Source organism: Ranitomeya imitator, chromosome 4, assembly GCF_032444005.1.
Source record: "Ranitomeya imitator isolate aRanImi1 chromosome 4, aRanImi1.pri, whole genome shotgun sequence".
In the NCBI taxonomy this organism is placed as follows: Eukaryota; Metazoa; Chordata; class Amphibia; order Anura; family Dendrobatidae; genus Ranitomeya; species Ranitomeya imitator.
Window position 1 is genome coordinate 722,691,295 of NC_091285.1, and position 15,060 is coordinate 722,706,354.

Sequence of the window (15,060 nt, forward strand, 5' to 3'; positions counted from 1 at the left end):
TGATGGCAAAGATAAAGACAAGTGAAGGCATCATGGAGGCCCGAAACAAGTCACCAGGGACACACACAAGTCCTGTGCAAAGCAGGACGGGGATCGGCAGAATATGGAAGAGATCCAATGTGACATCCACTCAGATAATTCTAATACACAACAACCTACAAAACAAGAACCCAAAAGGAAAGACCCCCAACTACTCGTCATTCCAAGACATCTGCAAAACTCAAACAAGACTGACAACCGCAACCAGGGGCAGTACAGCCTGGATCACTGTTTTAAGGTACCGTCACACTGAACGATATCGCTAGCGATCTGTGACGTTGCAGCGTCCTGGCTAGCGATATCATTGTGTTTGACACGCAGCAGCGATCTGGATCCTGCTGTGCCATCGTTGGTCGGAGCAGAAAGTCCAGAACTTTATTTCGTCGCTGGACTTCCCGCAGACATCGCTGAATCGGCGTCTGTGACGCCGATTCAGCGATGTCTTCACTGGTAACCAGGGTAAGCATCGGGTTACTAAGCGCGGCCCTGCGCTTAGTAACCCAATGTTTATCCTGGTTACCAGGGGACCGGCATCGTTGGTCGCTGGAGAGCTGTCTGTGTGACAGCTCTCCAGCGACCAAACAGCGACGCTGCAGCGATCGGGATCGTTGTCTGGATCGCTGCAGCGTCACTAAATGTGACGGTACCTTTAGAGGAGACCCCAGGGGCAGTACAGCCTAGATCACAGTCAGAGGAGACCCCAGCAGGAACAATACAACCTGGATCACAGTCATAAAGGAGACCACAGGGGCAGTACAGCCTGGATCACAGTAACAGAGGAGACCCCAGGAACAATACACCATGGATCACAGTCATAGAGGAGACCACAGGGGGAGTACAGCCTAGATCACAGTCATAGAGGAGACCCCAGGAGCAGTAGAGCCTAGATCACAGTCATAGAGGAGACCCCGGGGGCAGTACAACCTGGATCACAGTTATAGAGGAGACCCCAGCAGGGACAATACAACCTGGATCACAGTCATAGAGGAGACCCAGGAACAATACACCCTGGATCACAGTCATAGAGGAGACCACAGGGGGAGTACAGCGTAGATCACAGTCATAGAGGAGACCCCCGGAGCAGTACAGCCTAGATCATAGAGGAGACCACAAAAGGAACAATACAACCTGGATCACAGTCAGAGGAGACCACAGGGGCAGTACAGCCAGGATCACAGTCATACAGAAGACCACAAGGGCAGTACAGCCTGGATCACAGTCTTAGAGGAGACCACAGGGGGAGTACGGCCTGGATCACAGTCATAGAGGAGACCCCAAGGGCAGTAAAGCCTAGATAACAGTCATAGAGGAGACCACAGGGACAGTACAGCCTAGATCACAGTCATAGAGGAGATCACACCAGGAACAATACAACCTGGATCACAGTCATAGAGGAGACCACAGGGGCAGTACTGCCAGGATCACAGTCATATAGAAGACCCCAGGGGCAGTACAGCCTGGAGCACATAGAGGAGACCCCAAGGTCAGTACAGCCTAGATAACAGTACAGCACCATGGAATTAATGGTGCTATATAAATAAATAATAATAATAATAATAATAATAATAACAACAGTCATAGAGGAGACCCCAGGGGCAGTACAGCCTGGATAACTGTCATAGAGGAGACCATAGGGGTAGTACAGCCTAGATAACAGTCATAGAGGAGATCCCAGGGGAGATACAGCCTGGATCATAGTCATAGAGGAGACCCCTGTGGCAGTACAGCCTGGATCACAGTCATAGAGGAGACCACAAGGGCAGTACAGCTTGGATCACAGTCATAGAGGAGACCACAAGGGCAGTACAGCCTGGATCACAGTCATAGAGCCCGCAGGAGCCCGCAGGGGGAGTACAACCTGAATCACAGTCATAGAGGATACCCCAGGGGCAGTACAGCCAGGATCAGTCATACAGGAGACCCCAGGGGCAGTACAGCCTGGATCACAAACATAGATGACACCCCAGGGGCAGTACAGCCTGAATCACAGTCATAGAGGATACCCCAGGGGCAGTACAGCCTGGATCACAGTCATAGAGGATACCCCAGGGGCAGTACAGCCTGGATCACAGTCATAGAGGAGATCACAGGGGCAGTACAGCCTGCATCACAGTCATAGAGGATACGCCAGGGGCAGTACAGCCTGGATCACAGTCATAGAGGATACCCCAGGGGCAGTGCAGCCTGAATCACAGTCATAGAGGAGACCCCAGGGGCAGTACATCCTGAACTACAGTCATAGAGGATACGCCAGGGGCAGTACAGCCTGGATCAAAGTCATACAGTAGACCCCAGGGGCAGTACAGCCTGGATCACAAACATAGATGAGACCCCAGGGGCAGTACAGCCTGGATCACAGTCATACAGGAGACCCAAGGGGCAGTACAGCCTGGATCACAGTCATAGAGGATACGCCAGGGGCAGTACAGCCTGGATCACAGTCATACAGGAGACCCCAGGGGCAGTACAGCCTGGATCACAGTCATAGAGGAGACCCCAGGGGCAGTACAGCCTGGATCACAGTCATAGAGGATACCCCAGGGGCAGTGCAGCCTGAATCACAGTCATAGAGGAGACCCCAGGGGCAGTACATCCTGAACTACAGTCATAGAGGATACGCCAGGGGCAGTACAGCCTGGATCAAAGTCATACAGTAGACCCCAGGGGCAGTACAGCCTGGATCACAAACATAGATGAGACCCCAGGGGCAGTACAGCCTGAATCACAGACATAGAAGATACCCCAGGGGCAGTACAGCCTGGATCACAGTCATACAGGAGACCCAAGGGGCAGTACAGCCTGGAGCACAGTCATACAGGAGACCCAAGGGGCAGTACAGCCTGGATCACAGTAATAGAGACTACGGGGGAAGTACAGCCTGGATCACAGTAATAGAGACTACGGGGGAAGTACAGCCTGGATCACAGTAATAGAGACTACGGGGGAAGTACAGCCTGGATCACAGTCATAGAGGAGAGGGGGCAGAATTTATTTAAGGGTTCCCAATCCATCTGCTTTTGGGTCTGTGATCTGTCCTCTCCATACATCTGTGTCCTAATCTCCATAAATCTCCCCACACATTATTCAGCTTGCAGTCATGGCCGAAAGTGTTAGCACCCTTGAAATTATTCCAGAAAATGAAGTATTTCTCCCAGATAATTATTGCTATTACAAGTTTTGTTATACACGTTTATTTCCTTTGTGTGTATTGGAACAGCACAAAATACAGAGAAAAAGGCAAACTAGACAATTTCACACAAAACCCCCCAAAATGGGCCTGACAAAATTGTTGGCACCCTCGACTTAATATTTGGTGCACCCCCTTTGGAATAAATACTGTAAATGTAATGCTCGGACATGGGTAAGTCGGATGACACCGCATACAAATACAATAGTTTGGAAAAGGGAGAGAAAGGCCCTAACAGTAGGGAGCTGTCACGATACTGTATGAAATATCATATAAGTTTAGTTTCGCTGCCAGCACATATAGGGTGGGCGGCGACCCCCCTTCACTCTGTGTTTAGCTTGCCTTGTGAATGTGTGTGTAGGAGAGCTTTTATGGCTTCTTGCAAATTCTGAATCCTGACTTTCAGCTCCCAAACCCCTCCTGCCCCTCCTAAAATAATTTTTACGACCAGGCTCAAATCTTCCTTCCAGAAACTGGATTAGAGAAGCTTCCAGAATCCATGTGAGTCTATGTTCTAATATGATAAGATATTGGGCCAACTACTGGGGCTAAGAGAATATTAAATAGATATTGCTAAAGTCCATCGGAACCTCTATCAATCACACTAAACCTGAGCTTCTAACTCCATCAGGTAAAGAAGTAGGGATTTCTCTGTAATGATGCATCACACATAGGACATATTTGATCTCATTAGAATGCCAATGTTAAGACGAGATGAATGCTGGGTTTGTTATGACTATATAATGAGAAGAAAAATGATGCAGCACTCACCCTTGCGCTTCTTCCAAGTGTGCTCTTTATTCAGCAAAACATACTATGCATAGTATGAACCGGCATACGCAGTGATCTGTGAGGGAGCGGGAGTGAGGAGAGACCGGACGACGGCCGTTTCGCGCTACGGCGCTTCTACGGGTCCATGCTGGTAGCGCGAAACGGCCGTCGTCCGGTCTCTCCTCACTCCCGCTCCCTCACAGATCACTGCGTATGCCGGTTCATACTATGCATAGTATGTTTTGCTGAATAAAGAGCACACTTGGAAGAAGCGCAAGGGTGAGTGCTGCATCATTTTTCTTCTCATTATATGGTCTTGTACAAAACTCTGACGATTGCATAGCACCACCCGCAGCTCACAGCAAGGGAGACCTCATCTGTCCTTCTGAAACAGATCGTTTAAGCGAATCTCCAATTGCGCTATAGTGAAGCTCTGTGCCGATCATCTTTCTGTTTCTTGGTATGACGAATTTGTTATGACTATGACATGTTCTGTAGCGAAGTTACAGGCATTAGACAAATTAAGGTTAAATGTAGTTAAGCTGAAGAGGTAGGAGGGTCTGGAAAAACCAGCCCTTTCTGTGATGTCATCAGGTTGAGCTATAAGTCTGTCTGTCTGCTGGAGCCTATGTGAGTCTGACTTGAAGAGCTATTCCTAACCAGAGTCCTCATACACTGGGACATTTGGGGAGCTCCGCCCACCAGCATGGTTTTGCCTGATATGAACTGAGAACATGTGAGTTGTACCTTTTCTTATTTAATCCCTGTTTATTTTATAATTTACCTTGTACATATTTCAATTTTCTCATATTGTAACATCTTTTTATAGACACTGCCTTAATTCTAACTGAGTAAAATATGTTAACTACTAGTTTTCGTTCTTCATGCTCTAAAACGTACCCTAAGTCTTCTGAAGGGAATTACGCTACTGTTTTGGGTTAGCTTTGGACCCGTTTAATCAAAGCTGGTGGCAGCATACATTTGTACAGTCCCTTTGGGTGTCGTTGTAGCGACTGCGGCATTGATAATTATTGTTCCTGCCTGAGTGGGAGTAGTTTATCACGTCGCTGCAGTGTGCCCAATAGCCAGTACATAGCAGGCAGCCTTTGTGGCGACTAATTACCCTAGGTGCAGTACCTAATCTGACCTGACAAAAGGGGGGCGCCAGAGAGCTGCAAGTTTCAAGTGGAACTGTAAGCGGGATATACATAAATCCCTGCAGTTCGTGGCATATTCAAGAGCAGTGGGATACCTAAAAAAAGCCCCTGCTGTAAACTAAGAGGTCAATAGCCTTGTGTGTGTTTTTTCATCACATTGTGGAGTGGAGGGATAACTAAGATAAGCCCCCCTGCACATGTGATAGCAGTCTGTTGGCCTAAAGTCACCCCGACCCGTGATATGGGGGTGACGGTCACGGTGTGGATCGTGACAGAAGTAATACTGCTCTATCCTGATATAGTACCAGTATATATATATATATATATAACACAGATGTAGGGGGTAATACTGCTCTATCACGATATAGTACCAGTATATATATAACACAGATGTAGGAGGTAATACTGCTCTACCACGATATAGTACCAGTACATATATAACACAGATGTAGGAGGTAATACTGCTCTATCACGATACAGTACCAGTACATATATAACACAGAAGTAGAGGGTAATACTGCTCTATCACGATATAGTACCATTACATATATAACACAGATGTAGGAGGTAATACTGCTCTATCACGATACAGTACCAGTATATATATATATATATATATATATATATATATATATATATATATATATATATATTGTGAGGCTGTGGCCTCTGATACAGCTAGGGGGCGCTGTTTGTTCTCCTCAGAATGTGCATGCAGACGGATGAAGTCCATAGGTGTGCATGAGAGTCACGGATCTCCTGTCCGGGTTTTCCATGTGGCTGAAGGCCACAGGTTTGTGTGTGTTTAAAAGCCCTGCAGTAAGGGGTATGGGTGTATCAGGCCGTGTCAGGTGTCTGGCCAGGAGAGGTCAGGTGCACGTCAGTGTCAGTCTGGTGTGTGCTGGTCTGCAGAGTGCATGGAGGCCAGCGGAGCCAGCACCCAGGGCAGCTGAATAGCCTGGCACCCGCAGCGTACACAGAGATGCAAGTCGTCCATGGTACTGGTCTCGGATGTGGACAGTCCTGTACCCGGAGATGGATATCCTGTGCCCGTAGGAGTCGGATGTGGATAGTCCTGTGCCCGGAGGTGGATGTCCTGTACCCGAAAGAGGACTAGCATGTGCAACGATTGCAAACAGGTGGATATGGTGCCCGGCTGCTATCCGGAGGATATCCTGAACTGTGTACGACTGTGTGAGTAATGAGTCTGTAAGAGACTGTGATACAGCGATGCAGGACACCCACGAAAACTAGTCAGAGGAGGGCTGGCGTGTGTAGTGTCTGCAACATATGAGGCTGTGTGTACGGAGACGTATAGAGACTGTGAGATGGCGTGCGGTCGCCCAGGGAAACTGGACAAGGGAAGTCTGGCCTGTTTAGGGACCGCAAATCTAAAGCCATGTGATATGCATTACTTTGAACTGGTGTAAATTGATCACTGAAGTTATATGCATTTATGTGAAGTGGACTTTAATGCTGTGAAGAAACACATTAAAAGAGACTTTTGTGTTTGAATTTGTGGGTCACTGCTTCTTCACTGCGTACGATGCTACTGCAGCTTTACATATGGTGGAGAATGCGAGGGGCAGTGTGAACTGAGGTGTGAGGAAAATGTATATCATAAGTTAGTTCTCTTGCTAGCCTGCGTGGGCTAAGCCCCCCTTCTTGGAGTGATGCTGCAACAGTTTGTAGCTTCAGATTCCTGACTTTCAACTCCCAAATCCCCCATCACCCCTCGCCAAAGGTATTTACGACCGGCATTTCCTGCCGTGCAAGCTCTTGTCCAGCTATAAGTGAACTAGAAACTTCTAGGATCCATGAAAGATTCTTTGTTTGGTTTTTGTAAGATATTATGCACAATGTTTACGTTAAAAACACGAAAATATATATTCGTATTCTACCTCGGTGTATCTACCCATCCCTCGAAACAAGGGCTTCTAACTCCATCTGGTAAAGAAGTAGGGATTTCTCTGTAAATATGTATCCCAGATAGGACATATTTGATCTCATTAGAATGCTCACGTTAATCCGAGATGAATGATGGGTTTGTTAGGACTATGACATGTTTTGTAGTGAAGTTATAGAAATTAGAGAAAATAGTTTAAAGTTTAGGTAGACTGAAGAGGTAGGAGGGACGAGGTGATCCAACCCCTTTCTGGGATGTCACAGGCTGAAGCTACATCTGTCTGCCAAGATCCCCAGCTCAGTCTTCTTGCTTGCTTGCTTGCTTCTTCTACTGGAAAGCCCTGCGCACGTCCAATGAGCTGGGACGTATGGTTGCCTGCCATGCTTTGAACATGTGAGTGTTACCTTTTCTCATTTAATCCCTGTTTATTTCATAACTAGATTGTGGCCCGATTCTAACGCATCGGGTATTCTAGAATATGCATGTTCCCGTAGTATATGGACAATGATGATTCCAGAATTCGCGGCAGACTGTGCCCATTGCTGATTGGTCGAGTCAAACCTTTATGACATCATCGTCGCCATGGCAACCATTATGACATCTACGTCGATACTGTGCCCGTTGCTGATTGGTCGAGGCCTGGCAGCATCGACCAATCAGACGCGGGATGTCTACGTCCTTTATGACATCATCGTCGCTGTGCCTGTCGCTGATTGGTCGAGGCCTGGCAGCCTCGACCAATCAGAGACGCGGGATTTCTATGTCGATACTGTGCCTGTTGCTGATTGGTCGAGGACTGGCGGCCTCGACCAATCCGAGACGCGGGATTTCCAGGACAGACAGACAGATGGAAAAACCCTTAGACAATTATATATATAGATTACCCTTGTACATATTTGCAATTCTCTCATTTGTAACATCTTTATAAAAAATATTTTTGATAAAGCACTGCCTAATTTTTATGGGATATAATATGTAATATTAGTTCATTCTCTATGCTCTAAACGTACCCTAAGTCTCCTTAAGAGAATTACGCTACTGTGTTGGGTTAGCTTCGGACCCGTTTAATCGAAGCTGGTGGCAGCATACATTCTGTACTGGGTAGTTCAGTGGCGTTGTAGCGACTGCGGCGTTGATAATAATTGTTCCTGCCTGAGTGGGAGTAGTTTATCGCGTCGCTGCAGCGTGCCCAATAGCCAGTACATAGCAGGCAGCCTTTCTGGCGACTAATTACCCAGGGTGCAGTACCTAATCTGACCTGAGAGTAAGGGGGGCGCCAGAGAGCTGCAAGTGTTAAGCGGAACTGTAAGCGGGATATACATAAATCCCTGCAGTTCGTGGTATATTGCAGAGCAGTGGGATACCTACAATAAGCCCCTGCTGTAAACTAAGAGGTCAATAGCCTTGTGTGTGTTTTCTCGTCGCATTGTTAGCAGTGGAGGGATAACTAAGATAAGCCCCCCTGCACATGTGATAGCCGTCTGTTGGCCCAAAGTCACCCCGACCCGTGACGTAGGGGTGACGGTCACGGTGTGAATCGTGACGAATTGGTGGCAACGGTCAGTGGATTCCTGACATGAGGCATACCCCAAAGCGTGCTGCATAGCATTGTGCAAAGTCGGCTGGATTTTTTTTTTCTTCTCAAGACAGCTTGCTGTGGCTCGGCAGGGCAGGGCAGGGCCATGAAGATTGAAGGCTTCTGGCGGTAACTCGGTGGTTACGAAGATTTTCTGTGGATCGGCGGGTCCACGAAGTCTGCGCAGCAGGAGCTGCAGTTCTGGCAGCAGCAGCTAGAGGTGCTGCAGTTGCAGCAGAGAATGTGTTTATGTACTGTTTTGGGCGTAGACCCTGAAAATATTGAGATACCTGCCATAGGGGTCGCAAAACTGGGGTCAGAGTATAATCCCGATAGGCTTCCCCTAGAGGTATTAGCAGGAGAAACTGAAAATGTTGTTTTGGGCAGAGATGTCACAGGGTCATACCGATGCCTTATTATCTCGTGCCCATACGGGGTAACAAGTGTTCAACCCCACAGGTATGAACAGGGGGGGAGGATATGTGAGGCTGTGGCCTCTGATACAGCTAGGGGGCGCTGTTTGTTCTCCCCAGAATGTGCATGCAGACGGATGAAGTCCATAGGTGTGCATGAGAGTCACGGATCTCTGGTCCAGGTTTTCCATGTGGCTGAAGGCCACAGGTTTGTGTGTGTTTAAAAGCCCTGCAGTAAGGGGTATGGGTGTGTCAGGTGTCTGGCCAGGAGAGGCCAGGTGCACGTCAGTGTCAGTCTGGTGTGTGCAGGTCTGCAGAGTGCATGGAGGCCAGCAGAGCCAGCACCCAGGGCAGCTGAATAGCTTGGCACCCGCAGCGTACAGAGAGATGCAAGTCTTCCATGGTACTGGTCTCGGATGTGGACAGTCCTGTTGCCCGGAGGTGGATATCCTGTGCCTGTAGAAGTCGGATGTGGACAGTCCTGTGCCTGGAGGTGGATGTCCTGTACCCGAAGGAGTCGGATATGGATAGCCCCGTTGCCTGGAGGTGGATGTCCTGTACCCGAAAGAGGACTAGCATGTATAACGATTGCAAACAGGTGGATATGGTGCCCGGCTGCTATCTGGAGGATATCCTGAACTGTGTACGACTGTGTGAGTAATGAGTCTGTAAGAGACTGTGATACAGCGATGCAGGACACCCACGAGAACTAGTAAGAGGAGGGCTGGAGTGAGTAGTATCTGCAACATATGAGGCTGTGTGTACGGAGACATATAGAGACTGTGAGATGGCGTGCGGTCGCCCAGGGAAACTGGACAACGGAAGTCTGGCCTGTTTAGGGACCGCAAATCTAAAGCCATGTGATATGCATTACTTTGAACTGGTGTAAACTGATCACTGAAGTTATATGCATTTATGTGAAGTGGACTTTAATGCTGTGAAGAAACACATTAAAAGAGACTTTTGTGTTTGAATTTGAGGGTCACTGCTTCTTCACTGCATACGATGCTACTGCAGCTTTACAATATATATATACATATATATACAGATGTAGGAGGTAATACTGCTCTATCACGATATAGTACCATTACATATATAACACAGATGTAGGAGGTAATACTGCTCTATCACGATACAGTACCAGTAGATATATAACACTGATGTAGGATGTAATACTGATCTATCACGATATAGTACCAGTATATATATAACACAGATGTAGGAGGTAATACTGCTCTATCACGATATAGTACCATTACATCTGTAACACAGATGTAGGCGATAATACTGCTCTATCACGATATAGTACCAGTACATCTATAACACAGATGTAGGAGGTAATACTGCTCTATCACGATATAGTACCATTACATCTGTAACACAGATGTAGGCGATAATACTGCTCTATCACGATATAGTACCAGTACATCTATAACACTGATGTAGGATGTAATACTGCTCTATCACGATATAGTACCAGTACATATATAACACAGATATAGGAGGTAATACTGCTCTATCGCGATATAGTACCAGTATATATATAACACAGATGTAGGATGTAATACTGCTCTATCACGATATACAGGTCCTTCTCAAAAAATTAGCATATAGTGTTAAATTTCATTATTTACCATAATGTAATGATTACAATTAAACTTTCATATATTATAGATTCATTATCCACCAACTGAAATTTGTCAGGTCTTTTATTGTTTTAATACTGATGATTTTGGCATACAACTCCTGATAACCCAAAAAACCTGTCTCAATAAATTAGCATATCAAGAAAAGGTTCTCTAAACGACCTATTACCCTAATCTTCTGAATCAACTAATTAACTCTAAACACATGCAAAAGATACCTGAGGCTTTTATAAACTCCCTGCCTGGTTCATTACTCAAAACCGCCATCATGGGTAAGACTAGCGACCTGACAGATGTCAAGAAGGCCATCATTGACACCCTCAAGCAAGAGGGTAAGAGCCAGAAAAAAATTTCTCAACAAATAGGCTGTTCCCAGAGTGCTGTATCAAGGCACCTCAATGGTAAGTCTGTTGGAAGGAAACAATGTGGCAGAAAACGCTGTACAACGAGAAGAGGAGACCGGACCCTGAGGAAGATTGTGGAGAAGGACCGATTCCAGACCTTGGGGAACCTGAGGAAGCAGTGGACTGAGTCTGGTGTGGAAACATCCAGAGCCACCGTGCAGAGGCGTGTGCAGGAAATGGGCTACAGGTGCCGCATTCCCCAGGTAAAGCCACTTTTGAACCATAAACAGCGGCAGAGGCGCCTGACCTGGGCTACAGAGAAGCAGCACTGGACTGTTGCTAAGTGGTCCCAAGTACTTTTTTCTGATGAAAGCAAATTTTGCATGTCATTCGGAAATCAAGGTGCCAGAGTCTGGAGGAAGACTGGGGAGAAGGAAATGCCAAAATGCCTGAAGTCCAGTGTCAAGTACCCACAGTCAGTGATGGTGTGGGGTGCCATGTCAGCTGCTGGTGTTGGTCCACTGTGTTTCATCAAGGGCAGGGTCAATGCAGCTAGCTATCAGGAGATTTTGGAGCACTTCATGCTTCCATCGGCTGAAATGCTTTATGGAGATAAAGATTTCATTTTTCAGCACGACCTGGCACCTGCTCACAGTGCCAAAACCACTGGTAAATGGTTTACTGACCATGGTATTACTGTGCTCAATTGGCCTGCCAACTCTCCTGACCTGAACCCCATAGAGAATCTGTGGGATATTGTGAAGAGAAAGTTGAGAGACGCAAGACCCAACACTCTGGATGAGCTTAAGGCCGCTATTGAAGCATCCTGGGCCTCCATAACATCTCAGCAGTGTCACAGGCTGATTGCCTCCATGCCACGCCGCATTGAAGCAGTCATTTCTGCCAAAGGATTCCCCACCAAGTATTGAGTGCATAACTGAACATTATTATTTGATGGTTTTTTTGTTTGTTATTAAAAAACACTTTTATTTGATTGGATGGGTGAAATATGCTAATTTATTGAGACAGGTTTTTTGGGTTATCAGGAGTTGTATGCCAAAATCATCAGTATTAAAACAATAAAAGACCTGACAAATTTCAGTTGGTGGATAATGAATCTATAATATATGAAAGTTTTATTGTAATCATTACATTATGGTAAATAATGAAATTTAACACTATATGCTAATTTTTTGAGAAGGACCTGTAGTACCAGTACATCTTTAACACAGATGTAGGAGGTAATACTGCTCTATCACGATATAGTACCAGTATATATAACACCGATGTAGGAGGTAATACTGCTGTATCACGATATAGTACCAGTACATCTATAACACAGATGTAGGAGGTAATACTGCTCTATCACGATATAGTACCAGTGTCACGATATGGTATGAAATATAATAAGTAGTTCTCTTGCTAGCCTGCGTGGGCTAAGCCCCCCTTCTTGGAGTGATGCTGCAACAGTTTGTAGCTTCAAATTCCTGACTTTCAACTCCCAAGCCCCCTTCCCTTTCATTCAGCCAAGAGCTGTTTTGCCAATGTACTGGGGAGTTTTATGGCCGAAAGGTATTTACGACCAGGTTAGAATCTTCCTCCAGCTGGAACTGGAAAATGGCTCCGAAATTCATGAAAGATTTTTTGTTTGTTTTTTGTACGATATTATGCACAATGTTTACGTTAAGAACACGAAAATATATATTCGTATTCCCACTCGGTGTATCTACCCATCCCTTGAAACTCGGGCTTCTAACTCCATCTGGTAAAGAAGTAGGGATTTCTCTGTAAATATGTATCCCAGATAGGACATATTTGATCTCATTAGAATGCTCACGTTAATCCGAGATGAATGATGGGTTTGTTAGGACTATGACATGTTTTGTAGCGGAGTTATCGAAATTAGATATAGATTAGAATAAAATGAGTTAACTGAAGAGGTAGGAGGGACGAGGTGATCCAACCCCTTTCTGGGATGTTACAGGCTTGGCTATAACTCTGCACACATCCCCAGCTTCCTTCTTGTTCTATTTTCCTGGAAGAGCTGAGCACATCCCATGAGCTGGGACGTATGGAAAACTGCACTAGCCTGGGGGCCTGCCATGCTTTGAACATGTGAGTGTTATCTTTTCTCCTTTATTCCCTTTATGTTATAATTACCCGTGTACATATTTGCAATTGTCTCATTTGTAACATGTTTATAAAATATTTTTGACAAAGCACTGCCTAATTTTTATGGAATATAATATTTAATATTAGTTCGTTCTCCTGTTCTAAACCGTACCCTAAGTCTTCTGAAGGGAAATACGCTACTGTTGTGTTGGGTTAGCTTCGGACCCGTTTAATCGAAGCTGGTGGCAGCGATAGTGTGCTGACTTTTGGATTATGTTGTAGCGACTGCGGCGTTGATAGTTATTGTTCCTGCCTGAGTGGGAGTAGTTTATCGCGTCGCTGCAGCGTGCCCAATAGCCAGTACATAGCAGGCAGCCTTTCTGGCGACTAATTACCCAGGGTGCAGTATCTAATCTGACCTGAGAGTAAGGAGGGCGCCAGAGAGCTGCAAGTGTTAAGTGGAACTGTAAGCGGGATATACATAAATCCCTGCAGTTTGTGGTATATTGAAAGCAGTGGGATACCTAGAATAAGCCCCTGCTGTAAACTAAGAGGTCAATAGCCTTGTGTGTGTTTTCTCATCACATTGTTAGCAGTGGAGGAATAACTAAGATAAGCCCCCCTGCACATGTGATAGCCGTCTGTTGGCCCAAAGCCACCCCGACCCGTGACGTAGGGGTGACAGTCACGGTGTGAATTGTGACAAATTGGTGGCAGCGGTCAGGGGATTCCTGACAACCAGTATATATATAACACAGATGTAGGAGGTAATACTGATCTATCACGATATAGTACCAGTATATCTATAACACAGATGTAGGGGGTAATACTGCTCCATCACGATATAGTACCAGTACATATATAACACATATGTAGGAGGTAATACTGCTCTATCACGATATAGCACCAGTACATATATAACACATATGTAGGAGGTAATACTGCTCTATCACGATATAGTACCAGTACATATATAACACAGATGTAGGAGATAATACTGCTCTATCACGATATAGTACCAGTACATATATAACACAGATGTAGGAGGTAATACTGCTCTATCACGATATAGGACCAGTACATATATAACACAGATGTAGGAGATAATACTGCTCTATCACGATATAGTACCAGTACATATGTAACACAGATGTAGGAGATAATACTGCTCTATCACGATATAGTACCAGTACATATATAACACAGATGTAGGAGGTAATACTGCTCTATCACGATATAGTACCAGTACGTATATAACACAGATGTAGGAGATAATACTGCTCTATCACGATATAGTACCAGTACATATGTAACACAGATGTAGGAGATAATACTGCTCTATCACGATATAGTACCAGTACATATATAACACAGATGTAGGAGGTAATACTGCTCTATCACGATATAGTACCAGTACGTATATAACACAGATATAGGAGGTAATACTGCTCTATCACGATATAGTACTAGTATATCTATAACACAGATGTAGGAGGTAATACTGCTCTATCACGATATAGTACCAGTATATATATATACTAGATTGTGGCCCGATTCTAACGCATCGGGTATTCTAGAATATTCATGTCCCCGTAGTATATGGACAATGATGATTCCAGCATTTGCGGCAGACTATGCCCGTCGCTGATTGGTCGAGTCAACCTTTATTACATCACCGTCGCCATGGCAACCATTATGACATCTACGTCGATACTGTGCCCGTCGCTGATTGGTCGAGGCGAATTCGCGGCAAACTGTGCCCGTCGCTGATTGGTCGAGGCAACCTTTATGACATAATCGTAGCCATGCTGTGCCCGTGGCTGATTGGTCGAGGCCTAGCGGCCTCGACCAATCAGAGACGCGGGATTTCCAGGACAGACAGACAGAAAAACCCTTAGACAATTATATA

At 45.7% G+C, this 15,060-nt stretch overlaps 1 protein-coding gene across 4 annotated transcripts in view; it reads right to left on the minus strand.

Moving 5' to 3' along the window:
• DLG4 (discs large MAGUK scaffold protein 4) overlaps nucleotides 1-15,060 on the minus strand; it is a 310,322-nt gene that overhangs the window by 132,878 nt on the left and 162,384 nt on the right. The gene's annotated exons all lie outside the window — the stretch shown is intronic.